The sequence below is a fragment of the Mus pahari genome, chromosome 11, assembly GCF_900095145.1.
Source record: "Mus pahari chromosome 11, PAHARI_EIJ_v1.1, whole genome shotgun sequence".
Lineage (NCBI taxonomy): Eukaryota > Metazoa > Chordata > Mammalia > Rodentia > Muridae > Mus > Mus pahari.
The window spans coordinates 35,942,122-35,949,471 of NC_034600.1; positions in this window are offsets into that span (position 1 = coordinate 35,942,122).

The window sequence follows — 7,350 nt, forward strand, 5'->3', positions numbered from 1 at the left end:
CACCACCAAGAACAACACAACCACCATCACCACCATCACTGTCCCTATCACCATGATATCCTTTTCAAGGGCATGGAGGCAAAACACCAGGAACCAAAGTCAATTCTCCCTCATTTTTAATGAGTCACGGTTGTGACAAGAATAATTAATGCATGAAGTAGTTCCAAGGAATTCTGTGGTGCTCCAGTTGTTCTTAATAAGTGGATTCAGAATTGGAATTCAGATTTTTAATTTTAAAGGTTATTCATTTCTATTTTATGTGTATGGGTGTTTTGCTCTCATGTATGTCTGTGTGTCACATGCATGCAGAGGCCACAGAGACCACAAGATAGCCTGGAGCCCCTATAGTGGGAGCTGTAGATGGGTATTAGGTGCCATGGGAATGCTGAGAATCCAACCTAGGCCCACCAAGTGCTCTTAACTGCTGAGAACTTTATCTAGCTCCTGGAATTCAATATTTTAAAAGGCCTACTGATACTGATTTTCTTGTTCTAGATTAACTTTTTTTTTTTTTTACAGGTATTATCATAGTTTAGGTCAGGGAATGCTAAGGGAAATCCTCTTACAAATCCTGTCCATGTTCTGGTGTGCACCTATAAGAAAAGCCTTTTATTTCTGTATTAACATCACAATTGAAAAAGAGCCCAAGGAGAACAAAGAGAAAGGGAGATAAAAGAAATCAAATAGAAAATGTTGCCAAAAGGAAGTACTGTTATAGGAATTGAGGACAAGACGAAATGGCCATGATCAAACTGATAAGTTACTGATCACTGTGGTAGAGAAAATGAATTTTGAAAGCGTATTTCCAAGTATTAGAAAGCATATTTCATTAAGGGAAGCTAGCTGTGGAAGCAAGTACTGTTTGAACATTCAACAGATAGTACCTTACGTTTCAACTCCATAGTGTTTATCTCAGCATTAAAGTAGTAATTATTTCTTAAATAATAATGGCATGGTAGTGTGATTACATGGGAAGAAAATATTCATGTTTAGGCAAGGTGTGCTGGTATATCCTTGTACTCCAACCACTTGAGAGATTGATATAGGATGATTGTGAGTTCAAGACCACGATGGACTTAAGGAGAGTGGGTGTGGCCAAACACATGTACTAAGAAAAGAGGAGGAGGAAACGCTGGGTGTGGTGAGGCTTACTCATGGATAGGGGTGGGAGGTCGGAGAGATGAAAAGGTGAAGGGTAAGATTAACTAAAACTAAAGATTCCTGAGAAGAGAAACCCACTAGTCTCTAAGCCAATTGAAAGACATAATTTTAAAAGGACTTTGGATGGAGTTATTGTGCATGTTGATCTCAGAAGCCACAGCTATTTCACAAAAACTGCAGTGGCAGGTTTGGGACACCTCCTTAGGAGTTGGTCAGGAGGATCCCAAGTGGCAGCCGAAGCTGTACAGATTATAGCCATTTCAACTGACTATTCATCAAAGCTGGATGGTGAGACCCTGCCATTAAAGACATCGCATTACCCAGTTACAGAATCAGAGAAACCAGGATAGAACCGAGCTAGAAGCTTCCTCCCTGATAGCTAGCCTTTACCGTGCAGGAAGTTGTTACATAGGCAACTAAAGTAGAAAAGTCAGCAAGTATCCCTCACCTTCAGACACTGCATGCTACAATACCAACCTGCCAAGCAAGAGGTTCACACTGGTACCATGGTGGTACAACTGTTGCAGAGGTAATCAAGAGTGTTTTAAAAACCTGAATCTGAAGTCTGTTTCATAGGAGTGAGTTTATAACCACTACTGTGGACATGGTCAAAGGCCCTTGCTGGGGAGGTCCTGAGTACTAGGGTTAAAACCTACTACATTTGTTTTGCTAAATGGAACAGGAAGAATCTAAGAACCAAATGACAAGGGGAAGGGGGCGAACCATGAACTATTGTTTTATGGACATGGGGTATGTGCAGCACCAAAGAACTTGCAAGAGCTGCAGTTGTTTTTATAGAACCTGCAGGAGGCTCAGCTGGTAAACTTTCAGTCATAGGTAAGAGAGGAGCCCACAGGGATCTATCTATGAGCTAAAAGCAATCCAGGGCCGCTGGAGGAGAAATCATTATCTTCCATGATGTAGCCCCTGGTGAGTTCCTCATACACCAGTGCATAGTGTTACAGCCATGTTCACTCAAGTGGTCCTGGTTAAACCCAGTGGGTCACAAAACCAAACAAGGTGAAACAAAAGATGTGAAAGTGGGATGGGGACTTAATGGAGAAAAAAGGTGGGGGCTGTGGTAGGAGTGGGGAGCAATAAGAGCAGTGGGGGAGGGGATAGTTATGATCAGAATTTACTCAACATATGTATGAAATTTTAAAAGAATAAATAAATAAAGCATTGTTTACTTTGAGCTCAAGTATGAAATAAGAGACTTGAGGATCTCAAAGGGCTCAATTTGTCAATGGTAGGAACCTACCATATTATAAAAAATCATATTGTCTTCTTTCTTAGTCTTCCCATGGTGATTCCCAACATACGTTTGATAACTAAAAGCCATTTTAAACACTCGTCAACAGCTGGTTCGATGGCTCAGCAGGTAATGGTGTTTGCCATCCAATCCTGATCACCAGAGTTCCATTCCTGGGGCCCCCATAAAGATGGAAGAAGAGATCTGGCTTCAGAGTTGGCATTTCTCTGATGCTTTAAGTATTTTAATATGATGCAAACTATTTTCAACAAGTATTTTTCTGTTCAGAGCGTGAGTTGTTCGGTTGCTTGAATGAGAAATGTCCTCCATAGACTCACATTATTTGAACCCTTGGGCCCCTGTTGGTGATGATATTTAGAGGAAGTCACGGAGCCCTGCTGGAGCAAGAATGTGACTGGGCAGGGACAAGCTATGAGAGCCTGCAGTCTTGCCAACCTGTCCTTTGCTCTCTTATTGCCCGTCAGCATCCTGCTCCAGCTGCCCACTGCTGTGCATAATTTGTCACTATCGACACCCTCTCTGGAAGAGTAAGTCCAAATAAACCCTTCCTTTTATAAGTTGCTCTGGGTCATGCTGTTTTATCCCAGCAATAGAAAGGCAACAACTACAGGTTGTTTAACCAATGGACTCTGCTCTTACTCAAAAGATAAATTTGGACAAGTCACAAATTATTTAACGTATGTTCACATATACTTGCTTTAGGCAATCTGCCAAACTTCTTTATGCACCAAAAGTCATGTGCATGTTGACCTGTCTGTGGAGGAAATCTTATCAGCTTCCCAAAGAAGCATGTGTGCAAAGGGGGAAAATGTGTAAATGTCACTGAGTTACACACTCTTTGTTTTTGTTTTTTGTTTTTGTTTTTTGTTGTTGATTTTTTGTTTTGTTTTGTTTTTTCGAGACAGGGTTTCTCTGTATAGCCCTGGCTGTCTTTTTCACTTTGAAAACCAGGCTGGTCTTGGACTCAGAAATCCACCTGCCTCTGCCTCCCACGTGCTGGGATTAAAGGCGTGCGCCACCACGCCCGGCTGAGTGACATACTCTTAATGCATTGCCTCACATGCTGTTGATGCCTGTCTGGTCTGACTGACGGGTATTCTGTTGCCTATAAACCAAAAGGCTCATGTCCTTTTATAGACCAGAGACTCACTTCTCTTAAGCAATCCCTGCAGTAAAATAGACACTATCTTCCTGGAACCCAGGTCATACCCCCATTGCACTCCCCCGGGGCAGAGTAGACTTTGACCAGTGACTAACTGTCACATGACACAATCTCTTATCTCGAGGTGAGATCAATCCTGTGGTACAGTTGAGCTCCAGAATGTACGATTCGATCAAATTAAAGAGAGTTATTAGCCATGCCCACATCCTTCAGGGTCAATTTGTCAGTGATTTCTAATCATATTCAGAAACTATATTTGTTGTATTTCTCAGACTTCCCTTAGTGACTTCTAAAGTACAAAGTTGACAACAGAAGCCATTAAAATAGTCAATAATTCTGACAAAATAGTAGTTTTACAATGTAATTTATAAGGGTGGGTGTCTCAGTTTATATTATATTATATATATTATATATAATATAATATATTATATATATTTATATTATATTGCTCTGGAGTTAGGTGACAGTGATGAGATCGCATGGCTGCTAAGAAAAATGTTATTGTTCTTGGCATTCTGCAATTAAATTGTTGCTAAGACTTTAGTTCACCATGCATGAGGTATTGGTGAAAAGGGACCCATTGCCTGGTACTGTGCCTGGAAGATGTTGAAAATCTGGGGAAATAGAGGCTGTGATATTTGATGTCTCTTGTTGAGTGTTATTCATAGACTTAATAGTGGTAACAGCTTTGCAATTCTAGTTACTTGGGAGGCTACCATAGGAGGCTTTCAATCGAGGCTACAGAGTGAGTTCGAGGACAGCTTGTGTACTTTAGAGAGACCATGTTTCATGTGGAAAACTAAAGAAAGAGTCAGGGAAATAGTTCAGCAGTAGAGCACTTTGTAGAGTAAGAGAGAACCATGAGTTTAATCCTTAGTCTTGCAGAATTTAAAAAGAAAACAAAAACGCCTACATGCTAAGTGGATGTGCTGTCAAACTGTCTTTTGAATATTTTAAATACCTTTAGTGTTACCTCTTCCTTCCCAAATTACCAATTCTACCTTGTCCGCCATTCCTCCACACCAATTTAACCCTTTCTATTTTATGTTTTCCCCCTTTAATCCTTTATACCATTATGTTCTATTCCCTCTCCTCTTGGACGTTTATGACTGTAGGTTACTGCCGCCCTCGGTCTTGGTGAAGGAATCTTATTTTTTCAATGGGCAGTGGTCAATGTAGCAGAAGGAATGTAAGAGCTGGAGGATGAGAGGTGTGATAAAGTGCTGTCTCATAGACAGGTTCATTGTACTCATGAACTCACAATGTCTATTGTTACCTGGAACCCATCTACATTGTAGCATCGGAGGGGGTGGGACTCCTGCGTCTACTCTCTTGGCTAAGTTTCTAGACAGTTAATGATTATTGAGTGGCAGGGAGTTACTATTCTTAAGTGTGCCGCGCTACCGTCTCGCCGGCAAGAACCACGCGACACATCATTAGGATCCTTCTGCAGTAAAGCTTTAATGCATCTCGAGAGGCAATGCATAAGCTACAGGAAAGCGGAGACCCCGAGGTGAAAAACCCTCTCCCTTATATAGGAAATGTTCTCCGCCTATGACNTGTAGCTNCCTGGTTGGCTGCTCACTATCAGCCCAGATGACGCCACGGACAGGCAGGGCACAAGGGATGGAAATTTACCCGGCATATGCGCAGACCGCTTGTTTACTAGTTAGAACACCGGATGCCAGCGCCGTCTTGCCATAGCGATTGTGAGGACGGCTCCCCACACTTAAGGGGTGAAGCCATTGGTAAGTTGCCTATGATCTAATAAATAACCATATACCCATGCTAACACATTACTAATTAAACTCAGTGGCTTATTTTTAAAGGAAAGAAACGTGGAAGGGGATAATACAAAACTAATGTGTACTGAAAAGAAGTGAAGAAAGAGAGATGGGAGGGAAGGGGGAAAAGGGGGAAGGTAAGAATCAATCAAGATGAAATGATACAAAAACCCCAAATAGAAACCTATTATTTTGTAAGTTAATTAAAAAATTAAAAATTGGGTCATCATATGCATTCACTAGCCAAATATGCTTTGCCCAATATGTGGTGGAACAGGCATATTAAACTATGCAAAAGCAACAAGAGGAGTATTTAGAAAGTGAAGCAGAAGGATCTGGAGAGTGACTTGAACAATCTAGGAGTGCATTAACTCACTGACAAAGTCAGAGCCCTAATGACCCAATTGGCTCCCAGTCATCTTCCAATACATATAAATTATAATAATGCCACCCAATGAACATATTGTATGTGCTAAACACTGCAGGCACTGTACACAAAGCAGTGAGGGCACCCGCCAAAACACGGTACTCCCTTCAAATGGTCAGGAAGAAAGAGTTAAATACATGAACAAGTAAAAGATAAGACAAACCAGACAGTGCATGAAAATAGAATAAAGTCAGAGCAGGAAAGGGAATTCAAATTTTAGAACAACTTTAGATGGGATCTCTCTGTGACCTTATGGTCATGATGGAAGTTACAAAGTGAGCCCAGGTGGGCATCTGTATGGTACGTTTAAGGAATACGAAGCAGGTCAGCATCACTTAAGCAATGGAGCAGACAGACTCAGGCTGTGTGAGCTATCCATCACTGAGACAAACACCAGAGGTAAATCACCTAGTAATGAGGAAGGCTTGTTTGGGCTCATGGTGTCAGAGGCCTCAGTCCCTGGTCGCTTAGCTCTGTTGCTACTGGGTCTGTCACAGAGCACTGCATGATGACAAGGTCATAAACTGGAAGAAGCATCCTTCCTAATGGTGGCCAGAAACCAAAGAGAAGTCAGGATGACTGAACGACCAGAAAGCTGGAGCTGTCTTGAGGAATCTGTAGGAAGGCCAGGAGGTCAGTGGTGGAGAGAAGAATGGAGATTTACTTGAAATATTTGGTTGTGACCCTGTTGGAAGTCTTTGGTGTTTAGAGCCACACTAAGAACATTAATTTAATATGATGGAATTATGCTCAGTAAAAATTGATTCGGTGGCAGTATGAATGAGGCTTTGATCACAATGGTGCATTTCCACTGCAGTGTGTGATAGCTTTTGGCCTTTATGTTAATCTATTCGATCTATCGTGAAACTATAGCTTGCACACATTACTCTGCGATCACTAGTTTTCACACAGCACCATCATCTCCTTTATGAATCACGTTCACTTCTTTTTTCTCCCTTATACACAATTAATGACTATTGGCAGAGAATCCATGTGCAAATATCACCTTATCATGGAGTGTTTGCTATGAACAGTTCTCACAACCACATGTTCAGCCACAACATTCTTTACAGCTTTTAAGACTCAGTTGAAGGGGTGGTCCCTTTAAGAAGCCTCTGTGATGTCTCGACCATTTCCTGATTCCCCCTCTTTTGTGTCTTTCATCATGCTTTGTTTTATTCCTCAATTGCAGCACTTGTTACCAAGCAAGCAAACTCTTCCAGCTTCGGAAAAGAGTGGTTGTGCTTTATTCATATGCTTGATGACAGATACTGGCACATAGTAAGTTCTCAATAAATATTAAATGAATAAGTGAAGTGGAGACTTTTGGTTTCTTTGGAAAGTCAGTAATGTCAAATAATCTTTTGCTGGAGCACACACGTGAAAGAATGGTTTCCTGAAGCAGACACAGGCAAATAAATGTTTTGCTATGGCAAACATGTGAAAAGATGCATGATGTTCAGAAGGAATACAAATAGGATGCAACAGACAGTGGGAGTTGGAGCATTGGTTTGCTTTGCTGCGGCATACATGTATTGATTTA